Raw genomic sequence first — 12,297 nt, 5'->3', positions numbered from 1 at the left:
ATGTAGAAAAGATACTGGGTATATCGTAAAGGATGTAGAAAAGATACTGGGTATATCGTAAAGAATGTAGAAAAGATACTGGGTATATCGTAAAGGATGTAGAAAATATACTGGGTATATCGTAAAGGATGTAGAAAATAAAATGACAAAAGAGGAAAAACTTTTGATTCATATTGTTCTAAAGATATTTAAACAATAAAGTTAAAACGATAATTTTTTAAAAACATTTTATTTTTGACGCTATAAAGGTTTAAAATTATTGTTTTAAATAAATGATTTTTCTTATCAATCTGGAGTTAACAAAACAACTAAATTATTCTGAGTAAAAAATTCCGGCAGGCTAGGTTGTCAGGTTTCCTTAGCTTTTTGTCATAAATATCTTTAAATTGCTACCTTTGCCTTCTTTAAGAAGAAAAAACTTTTTATTGGAATTTTGTCCATCATTAAACTTGATCCGCTGTATTTGGATTTGTTTTATTACAGGTTTATATCAGTGAGGGAAGAATTTATTTTCAGTTTAAAGTCAAGTTTGATTTTTATCAGATTTGATGCGTTTATTATGTTTGAGGACAAGACAGGACAAATTGGGCTAATTTTTCCTAGTAGATTTTTCCTGATAAGAAATGAAAAGCATCGTGATATAAATCCTAACATATTTACTATCATATACTAATACTATAAATATATGCTTCTTACATTATTAATATTTTATATTTTACATTTTTATATTTTTTTCTGTTATATTAACTTATTAATTATTAATTATTAATTTTATAACTTACGAGCTGGGGGACCCGGCGTTGCCCGTGGAAAACATTTTGTTTGAAAAAAATTAGATTTTTTTTACCTATAACACCATGTGGCCACCCATGAGTGTCCACAAAAAATTTCAGCCCAATTGGTCCAGCTGATGTATATCGTAAAGGATGTAGAAANCCCTCTTCACTTAGGACAATATACTTTGTAGTGGCCCCGTGCCCTAAATACTATCCCATACCAGCCTAAATACCTCATCGTTTCAACCTAACCAACCCTCTTCACTTAGGACAATATACTTTGTAGTGGCCCCGTGCCCTAAATACTATCCCATACCAGCCTAAATACCTCATCGTTTCAACCTAACTAAACCTCTTCACTTAGGACAATATACTTTGTAGTGGCCCTGTGCCCTAAATACTATCCCATACCAGCCTAAATACCTCATCGTTTCAACCTAACCAACCCACTTCACTTAGGAACAATATCGAAATGTTTATAATAATAAAATGAAAACTTGTAAAACTAAACTTTTCTTTCTAATTGTATTTTCCAAACTAAATATATTTTCTTCCTGCCCCGCAAACTTAATCTTCTTTACCTAAAGTCTGAATTTATAACAAGCAACCTGACAATGTAAACTTTTGATATTTCACAGACTATTTGATATGACAGAATTGATAGTTTGAAATATCTACGATCCACGATATTGGGTTATCAGACCTAGGAATTAGGAAAAGTTTGTGACATGGAATCAATTCCTTAACTTCAAATTATAATTTTCTACAAACCTAATATCTTTCCAGACTGATTTCATATGCCTTAGATAAGTTAAATTATGAATTCTGCTAGATCATATAGCTGACGTTTAAACATCAAATTTCAACGAGATAAAGAATAGAAAACTAGAGTTTGAGGAGAGTAATCAGTTCCTTTCTAACTCTGCATAGTTTATCAAGTTGTGAAAGATGAGTTCCTAAAAGCAATATTACAGGACGGGTCCTAAACTAATATATCTTCTTATTGATTGATGGTCTGTGTACACTCAGGGTTATAAAGTGTGCGATCAGAGAATTCTACCGCGAGAGCCCGGAACAAACTGTTTTTTAAGATTCACCTGTTAAATATTTCATTGACAATTGAATCCTCTGATTTTATTTTAACAAAAAATATTTAAATTATTCAAATGATTATTTAATACTGCAAATACGATGCATCACCTTCAACAAAAAGAAAACAACTTAAAGGGAATATTGATGTAATTTTAATTGACTCTTCATTTATGCATTTCCGATTCACAACAGTACCATTTAAACCTTTTTGTGATCGTGCATAGTTATCAATATTTTGCAACCGTAACCAACTTTGTCATGATTAGTCACATGTTTAACATGTTGTGAATCGTACATACCCTTCCCTCTACAATTACATTTATAGGCTTTACTTTAATATTAAGAAGATTATTTCTATTTTGTCCCGGGCTGTTGCTCTGCTATGGAGTTGAATAAAATTATCACATATTTCCTATATTGTGTTGGAACCCCCGGGTGCGGGTAATGAAATTCATTATCTTCAAACTTTTCCTATTATATATTTATCCAACAGTTTCAGATTTATTTCAAGATTTATTACAACCTTTATCTTATGTTTACATAGAAGAGTCTTCAAGCACAGCTTTTAATAATATGTGAACAGTTTTAGCATTTTCATAGTTCCCTCGGTCTGCCTCCCCCCCCCTCCCTCCACCTCTTTGCTCCGCTCGCTATGTACATTGTACATATACAAATAGTTTCCTACTTGGCCCATATTTTGGAGATGTATCTTGTGATTTCAAACGGATATAACTGAAACTTTGCTACAAATTTCCAGTGTATAGTTAAATTGAAAAATCCGTACAGCTCGACGTGTTTTTAAACTAAAGATTTAATAAAACCAATTTATTCCGATTTTTTGCTTATAATTATGAGTCCATGGAAAATGCAACAAATTTTCAAAGTACGATAATTCAAGAGGCATCGAAATATCTGGTGTCAGATCTAAAAAAACAGTTTCTAGATAAAATAATTTAAAGTAAAAAAAAATGACAGATAAGTTGATGGAGGGATTGGAGTAAACATGTTTACTCTAATTATATTAAAGTTGGCGTGTTTGAAAGGGAAAAAACCGACATGTTAAAAGCACTCAGTTTGAACTGCATAGATTGTAAACATGGTTTAAAATATCAACTGTTCAGCAAAAACAATGGTACAGTTAACTGTACAGCGCAAAAAAATTGTTACAGCTAACTGTACAGCGCAAAACAATGTTACAGTTAACTGTACAACCTAAAACAATGTTACTGTTAGCTGTACAGCGCAAAATAATGTTACAGTTAACTGCACAGCGCAAAACAATTTTACAGTTAACTGTACAACGCAAAACAATGTTACAGTTAACTGTACAACCTAAAACAATGTTACAGTTAGCTGTACAGCGCAAAATAATGTTACAATTAACTGTACAACCTAACACAATGGTAAAATAAACTGTACAGCGCAAAATAATGCTAAAACAAACTGTACAGCGCAAAACAATATTAAAGTTAACTATAACAGCGTAAAATATTGTAAAAAAAAACTGTACAGCGCATACCAATGTTTTTTAAATTGTACCGCCCAAACATTGATAAAAAATTTCTAAGACATTTTTAAAAATTGTCTGTTAATATTATTTGAAATATATACTGAGGAAGTGAGAAAGTTTGAATGGACGAAATTATAGTAAAACTTATTTTCTCCGATTAACCGATCTCTCATTGGTCACGTGGCCGGCACAGGGGTTCCAAAAAACTCAATTTGCGTAAATGTTCAAAAATTCCCGATCGATTTTTAATTTTTCTGTATTTAACAATGTAAAAGAACAACAATGAGAAGTTTATTTTTCTTCGCTATTTTTGTGATTCATATCATTCAAGGTGAGGGGGGTTTAGGATTAGGTAGAGTGTGGATAAGGGTGGTGGGGGTTGGGTTGAAAAGTAGATTTAGAACATGGTTAGGGTAAGTGTGTAAGGGGTTGAAATAGCTTTAAAACAATGTGTGGTCTGAGCTAGACCAGCCATAAAACCAGCATTTTTAACACTTTGCAATAAACTGGCACACTTCAAGTATTCATTTACAAGATTTCAGACGATATCTTTATATTTGGGGTTCTTGAGGAGGGGATAGACAATATCTTTATATTTGGGGTTCTTGAGGGGATATACAATATCTTTATATTTGGGGTTCTTTAGGAATAGACAATATCTTCATATTTGGGGTTCTTGAGGGGATAGACAATATCTTTATATTTGGGGTTCTTGAGGGAATAGACAATATCTTTATATTTGGGGTTCTTGAGGGTAGATAATTTATTTATATTTAAGTTTCTCGATATGTTTAATATACACTGTGTTTATATGTGTAAAGCAGTTCTTAATAATCCAAAATATCATTTTAAACCTATACATTCAAATTGAGACACTCCTACTTCTACTACGACTCCTACTCCTACTCCTACTCCTACTCCTACTCCTACTCCTACTCCTACTCCTGCTCCCCTACTCCTACTCCTACTCCTACTCCTACCTACTCCTACTCCTACTCCAACTCCTACCTACTCCTACTCCTACTCCTACTCCTACTCCTGTATAAAGCTGAAACTATCTCTTCTAATTACGGTGGATTGAAGACTATATGTTCCCCTAAATGTACTTTGAGAATATAAACTATAAGATTTACAGGTTGTATATCTGTATACTGTATATATGTATATACAAACTGTCCTATTATCTCCGTATACCAATGTGTGGTCTAACACCTTTATTCTTTGTTTTACAAGCCTTCCTTTGCATAGTTTACCAGACTTTCTGAGACTTGACGAGGTAAACAAGGAGGGGAGGGTGTTACTGTTCACAACAAGGAGGGTGTTTCTGTGCACTACAAGGAAGGTGTTACTGTGCACTACAAGGAGGGTGTTACTGTGCACTACAAGGAGGGTGTTACTGTGCACTACAAGGAAGGTTTTACTGTGCACTGTACAAAAAAAAGATAAATGGACCACCTGAAGGTAAAAGTTATTTTATTTTGATAATTTTCTAAACTAACAGCAATGGATTAAAAATTTGATTTTTCAATGATGGTATTTTTAATCAAAACCTATAAATTAATTCCAATTTTTAAGCCCAATAACTTGTTTCTATAAAATATAGAAAATATCTAAGTTTGTTTAAACTGAGACTTCAGAGTTAATTTCATATAGTTTTTATATTCCTATTTGCAAAAGTTTATTTTTTTGAATTACCAACCAAACGATGTCATGAATGTTGGCAATGGACAGAAAATCGAGTCTTTGCCACAAATTCTGATTTTCTAATCCCTATATATTTAAATCCCAATGTTGACCTTAGATATTTCAAACTATGAATTCTGTCAGATCAAATATTCTCAGTTTGAAATATCATTGGTTTCCACCACCAGGTTGCAAAAATAAAGGGATTATAAATTACGAGTTTTTGCCAAATACTCAATTGCTTTCCAAGGAAAATTTATAGCTATAAAGGATAAAATGATCGGATTTATTACTAAAACTAAAATCCTTTATATTTAAAGTTAAAACCCCAATGAACGTTAAATCAATCTATTTTACTGATCTAATACTGATGAAGAATAGATATTAATTATATTGTGCTCCCTACTATTAAATATTTAACGAGATCAGACACGAACACTTTTTTAAACTTTATTTTATTGTGTAGGAAGAAACTTATGGACTTTTTCACCAAAAATGTCTTTGCCACAAGCTCAGATTTTCTGATCCCTAAATTTTCAACCTATTGGTGAAAACCTTTGATATTTCAAACTATAGATTATTTGATCTAACAGAATTCATAGTCTAAAATATATCTTAAGGTCTATGACGTTGGGTGTCAAACATATAGGGATTAGAATATTAGAGTTTGTGACAAAAACTCAATTAAAGTGGAAGGGGAAAATGTAAATTAATAACGAATATAAAATTAGGATGGATGATGCATATTATATTTCAAAGATTTTAAAGAAAGTTTAATAGTATAGAGGATAAGTGGTAAAAAATGTCTGAAAGTATAGACAGATGAGAAAGTACATTGAATGAAAAGATAGTTTGCGATGTACTGTGGACAAGCTAAAGATTAAGAAGATGAAGGAATAAAATTAGACGTATAAGAGATAAGAAAACAAAATGAAATGATAAATTCAAAATGGATAAAAAATGAATAAACTGAAGAAAATTTTTGGATGGTTAAGATATGTTAAAGGTCGGAGGAATAGATGGAAGGATGGATACAAAACGGATGAATGGAAAAAAATGTATATGAAAGAATGGGAAAAATGTATATGAAACGAATAAGAAAAAATGTATATGAAACGAATAAAAATGAATAGATAAGAGGTGAGAAAAATGTGGATAAATAGGATGATAATACCCCCCTCTACAATCCACCCATAGATCAAATATTTTAGCCAAATCTGTGCTACGCACCATAGTCTGGAAAATCCTCCAAAAATGTCTGAAATTTTAAAGTATTTGCCGATCTAATTGACCTATAATGAATATCTTGCGGTTGTATGAAGAACGAGGCATGGAATGTGAAGAGCAGAGTATATAATTTATATAATTTTACACAAACTTGGTATAATTGAAATACCATCATCTTCGCATATCATCAAGTATATCTACATAAAACACGGAAACATATTTTTAAGGGCCTTTTCATTTAAACAATAGAACAACCTGGTTCAAAGATTAAATGGATTATTTTTAAGTTTACAATGCTTTATCATATTTAAATCTTGTATAGATGCGCGCATGCAAATGGAAAAAGTGATGTCTTAACTAGCTGTCTTAAAATTAACTTTAAGCGTAATTTTAAGTAAAATAATATCGTTGCTGAATTCTGATTGATTCGTATATGTTTTCCTGCAGTAGAAATGCCCATTGCCCAAAACACTTTTGTATAGAAACCAAAATTATTTATATTCATTTTTAAGATTTAAAAATTTATATACTATAGCAAATTCATACATTAAATAGAGCGCAGTTCTCTTTGATTTTTTTCTAAAATATGACACTGAACAAAAAGGACCTTTATTAAAATAACAATTATAATGGTTAAATTCTGCAAAATAAAACTATCCCTGTTTCAGCCATCAATGACAATTTTATCTTGTACAAAATTAGGAGCAAACAGTGAACACTCCTTGAGCCCTCAAGTACAATTTTATCTTGTACAAAATTAGGAGCAAACAGTGAAGCCCTCAAGTACAATTTTATCTTGTACAAAATTAGGAGCAAACAGTGAACACTCCTTGAGCCCTCAAGTACAATTTTATCTTGTACAAAATTAGGAGCAAACAGTGAACACTCCTTGAGCCCTCAAGTACAATTTTATCTTGAGCAAACAGTGAACAATCCTTCAGCCCTCAAGTACAATTTTATCTTGTACAAAATTAGGAGCAAACAGTGAACACTCCTTCAGCTCTAACTCTGATCAAATCAGAGCTAAAATGCCAGTTGAAAGGAACTGTACACTTGCAATTTGAAGTCTTTGATTTTTCAAAATTTAGATTTGGCTAGATTCAAAAGGTTTAAACCATCAAGTTGCAAAGATTTGGGGATTAAAAGATTAGAGTTTGAAGGTAAGTATTCAGTTTCTTTGGTCTGTTATTTATCATCCATCAAACTAAGCTTGATGAACCTAACTTAACTTCAAGTTCTACCGAAACACTGTAGGATAGAATATTTTTCTGATCAAAGCTTATATAAATGTTGATTTGATGTTGTTAATATTATACAATTCAAATAACCTCAGAATTCAACTGCGCGCTCAAAAAATCTCATTCTTAACAGATTCAATTGATCATCTCTAATATCTATCTATCGTATCTTTTTCTTTTCTTTTGTGTACTATTTTTAGTGACGTAAATGGCTGGAATCTAATAAATTGGCAAAAAATGTTTCTGTATTGTTTCTCAAGTTTTGTAATGACAGGATACTTGATAATGTAATAATAGAGGCGAGGGAGAAAGGTTTACTGAGTTTAACCCCTCCCTAGACTGGAATCCTGGTAAAAACAAATATCTCTACACTTGGCAGAGGTAGTTTTAACCAATTACTTTTCAATCCAGTTCCTTGGGTGCTGTAGACAAACCCCCCCCCCTCTCTGTAGAATGAATGGTTGTAGATTAAGAATGGAAATAAATGAATGCATGAAGGATGGAGGATGAAGTATGAATTGAATGAAGTGCTTGAATGATGAAGGAAGAATGATGAAGGAGGAATGAGGAATGAGGAATGAGGAATAATTAAAAAGGAAGGAGTAAGTAGAACTTGTGAAGAATGAAAGATGCTGAGGATGAAGGATGAAGGATGAAGGATGAAGAATGAAGAATGAAGAATGAAGAATGAAGAATGAAGAATGAAGAATAAAGGATGAAGAATAAAGGATGCAGGAGAAAGGACGAAGAATGAAGGATGAAAGATGAAGGATGAAGTGAATGTCATGTATTCTTGTAATTGGTTTATCTCTTTATAATCTGTGAATAGTATCAGGACTGGATCTGAATGTTAATTCTTCCATGAGTTCAACTAAATAAAACATCAGACTTAAAGGGAACTTTTTAGTGTGGCATATCTGATTAACAATGGTACCTTTAAAGTTTAACATCGACGACGAAGATATTCTTATTTTACTAGCTAAACATTGATCGTTTATAGTTTACAATGTACTTTGTACATTGTACATTGTACATTGAGTTTCCCTGAAGGCATTTTTTTCAAGTTATGCTACGGGGTCATTCTTTCAATATTCAGTAAATATAAAAAAGAAAAATTTGGATGTTTACAATTTTTTGTGTTCGTCATAAATTTAGATGAAATAAACTACATCTTGTAAATTAGGCTGAACGATCTAAATCATGTTAATGTATCGTTAACAAGAGAATATCTTAATTATAGATCTACAATTGACGGAACGCCCTTTTTCGGGGTAGTTTTAGTAATAGAAGTATGAGTAAAAGGGTTTAAATGATTATATCTAGAACTCTAATCATACAATTTTTAATTCTATATACTTGCTCTAAATTTAGGAAGGAAGGCTGGAATATGATAAAAAAAACTGCTTGATACCTTTAAGAACCCGAAATATGGATTGTTTAAAGGAACAGTAAGCTCAATTTCAAGTCACCCTCCAGGCAAAGATGGCAAAGTCCGATTCACTTTTTTTTCTGATAAAGTACTAATTTTATATCAATTTTTATAGATTTTGAATAATGATTATTTTCATCTATGGTTTCTCTTAATAAGTGACATGCGAATTTCTACTGCAGGAAAACATAAAGTATTATATCAGAACTAGAAATTCAAGGCGCTTCGCGCCCTTCTTTCTAGCCTTAGAGGGCGCTTCGCGCCCATCTCCTAAATTAATTGTGAACATGTTCTCTTTGTGTACATCGTAAAACAAAACAAAAATAATTCGCGGATTTTCACAAAAAATTTCGCGGATTTTCAAAATTTTAAAAAATTTAATGACGATCGAATTTTGATGGAGACAAATATTTGAAATTTTGATGATTCATAAACCTTCCCTGGAGTCCCTAGATGTCCCACAAAAAATTTGGGCCCGATCGGTTCAGCCGTTTTGACGTTTATTGGATACAAACAAACAGACAGACAGACAGACAGACAGACAAGCCAAATTTATATATAGATTGAACACGTTTAACCCTGGAAAAACGACATTTTCTCCCACACTATTGATCAGATAAGGGTTTCAAAGATACCGTTTTGAACCGAGTACTGTCATCTTTGCATGGATAGTCACTTGAAGTTACGCGTGAAGTCTCTTTAATGAAGAATATTTGTTAAGGGCGTGTAAACTATTTCTTTGGCAGCATCTGCATTGTTAAAATTTGCAGTAACTCATTTTTATCAGATTTTGGTCGTTATGTCTATCTGTATATAATATAGTTGTTTGATGTTTACGAAGTGAAAATTAGATTGTTCTATATTTTTAAATAAGTATCACACCGTCAAAAGTATCATCATAGCACATTTTATATTTTTAAATGAGTATCACACCGTCAAAAGTATCATCATAGCACATTTCATATTTTGTGGTAATCTTACATATTTGTAATCATAACTCAATCAATCCTTAGTTATGAAAGATGTCACGTACTTCCCAGTGGTATTTTCCCAAGTGGTAACTTCCCAAATGTGCAGTTTTCCAAGCGGAAACTTCCTAAGTCTATCCTAAACGCAGCGCTCGGCCCCCTAATCCGTTCTAGTGGCAGAGCTTGGACCCCTACACCTTCTTAGTCACAGCACTAGGCCCCATTGCAGCCTGTTGAGGCTCAGAACCCAACCTTTGGGAACTTATAGTTTGGAAGTTTCACATTTGGGAAGTTGCCACTTGGGAAATTGTCACTTGACAAAGTTGCCCTTGGGAAAATGCCTTCGGGAAAATTACCTGACACCATTATGAAAAAGCGCTTGAGAATAAACAGTTTTGAATTTGCGTTTCCTATACAAAAAATTAAACTAGAGAAGCTACAAGGCCACCAATTCGTAATAGCCAAGTCACATAAATCTGACCTTTTCCATTTGTCTTTTAGAGAGTGATCATAAGAGTATATCAAAGAACAATTGTTGATTCATAATTTACATATTCTATAGAGATGAGATGACAAATAGACAAAAAGACAAATAGACAAATAGACAGATGTACAAATAGACAGATAGACAGATAGACAGATAGACAGATAGACAGATAGACGGATAGACAGATAGACAGATAGACAGATAGCTTGACAGATAGACAGAAAGACAGATAGCTTGACAGATAGACAAATAGACAGATAGAAAGATAGACAGATAGACAGATAGACGGATAGAAAGATTGACAGATAGACAGATAGACAGATAGACAGATAGACAGATTGACAGATAGACAGATAAACAGATAGACAGATAGACAGCTAGACAGATTGACAGATAGACAGATAGACAGATTGACAGATAGACAGATTGACAGATAGACAGATAGACAGAGAGACAGATAGACAGAGAGACAGATAGACAGATAGACAGATAGACAGATAGACAGATAGGCTTTGCCTTGTTTGTTTAAATATAAAAAAGTATGAAACATATTTAGACCCTTTAGAATGTTACAGCCACTGAACAAAAAGTACTGGGTTGAGTGGCTGTATACTTTTCTGGGCGTTTCTTAGGGAGTTTATTGGTCTTTTTAGACCCATAGATAGGCCTTTAAATAGGTCTCCAAATAGCAGGTAGTGTTGAGAAATGGGCGGGCTGTTTAAAATATAAATAAATTCTAGTTGTAAAAAGTTTGGCTTCATCTAAAATTTTTCACATATATGTTTATGTTTATCATCTTTATTTCCAACAACTTTTTTTATGTGCAGAATTGCAATAAAAAATGGTTAAATAAATTCCATAAAATTTATTAAGCTTTGAACTTAACAATTGTTTAAAGTCATACCAGAATTTAAGCTATAAGATTTTAATTAATTAATTTAAAGTACTTTATATGTATTTGATAATGTATGAGTAAAATATTTCTGTGTAAACATTAAAATTGTTGTGAGTCATGTTCATTGTTCAATCCTCATTGAACTGAAGTAGCTCCACAGAAAAATACTTTAAAATTGTGGGAGTAAAACTCGACAAGTCATTTATTGGGGCTTTCGAATTGATCATGTATAATAAATGTCTGGTGCTCTAGTTCACTAAACATCATACAGAATGGAATTCCATTAAATATACGAAAAATCGTTTAGAATAGTCTTAATTAGTCGCAAATGGAGTATGCAGCTGTTGCATGGGAATGTAGTAATAATAGCAAAATTAAAAAAAAATATGCATTCAGATCCAGTTGTCTTCCTATTCCACAGTTTTAAAGGCCTAGCGTCCTTAAATATATATATATAGCAGTTGTCTTCCTATTCCACAGTTTTATAGGCCTAGCTTCCATAAATATATAGCAGTCATCTTCCTATTACACAGTTTTATAGGCCTAGCGTCCATAAATATATATAGCAGTTGTCTTCCTATTCCACAGTTTTATAGGCCTAGCGTCCTTAAATATATATATATAGCAGTTGTCTTCCTATTCCACAGTTTTATAGGCCTAGCGTCCATAAATATATATAGCAGTTTTCTTCCTATTCCACAGTTTTATAGGCCTAGCTTCCATAAATATATATAGCAGTCATCTTCCTATTACACAGTTTTATAGGCCTAGCGTCCATAAATATATATAGCAATTGTCTTCCTATTCCACAGTTTTAAAGGCCTAGCGTCTATAAATATATATAGCAGTCGTCTTCCTATTCCTCAGTTTTATTGGCCTAGTGTCTATAAATAAATATAGCAGTCGTCTTCCTATTCCTCAGTTTTATTGGCCTAGCGTCCATAAATATATATAGCAGTCGTCTTCCTATTCCTCAGTTTTATTGGCCTAGC

This window comes from Eurytemora carolleeae, unplaced genomic scaffold (genome assembly GCF_000591075.1).
Source record: "Eurytemora carolleeae unplaced genomic scaffold, Eaff_2.0 scaffold13, whole genome shotgun sequence".
Classification (NCBI taxonomy): domain Eukaryota; kingdom Metazoa; phylum Arthropoda; class Copepoda; order Calanoida; family Temoridae; genus Eurytemora; species Eurytemora carolleeae.
The sequence above is the reverse complement of the archived record's forward strand: the minus strand, read 5'-3'. Positions refer to the sequence as shown.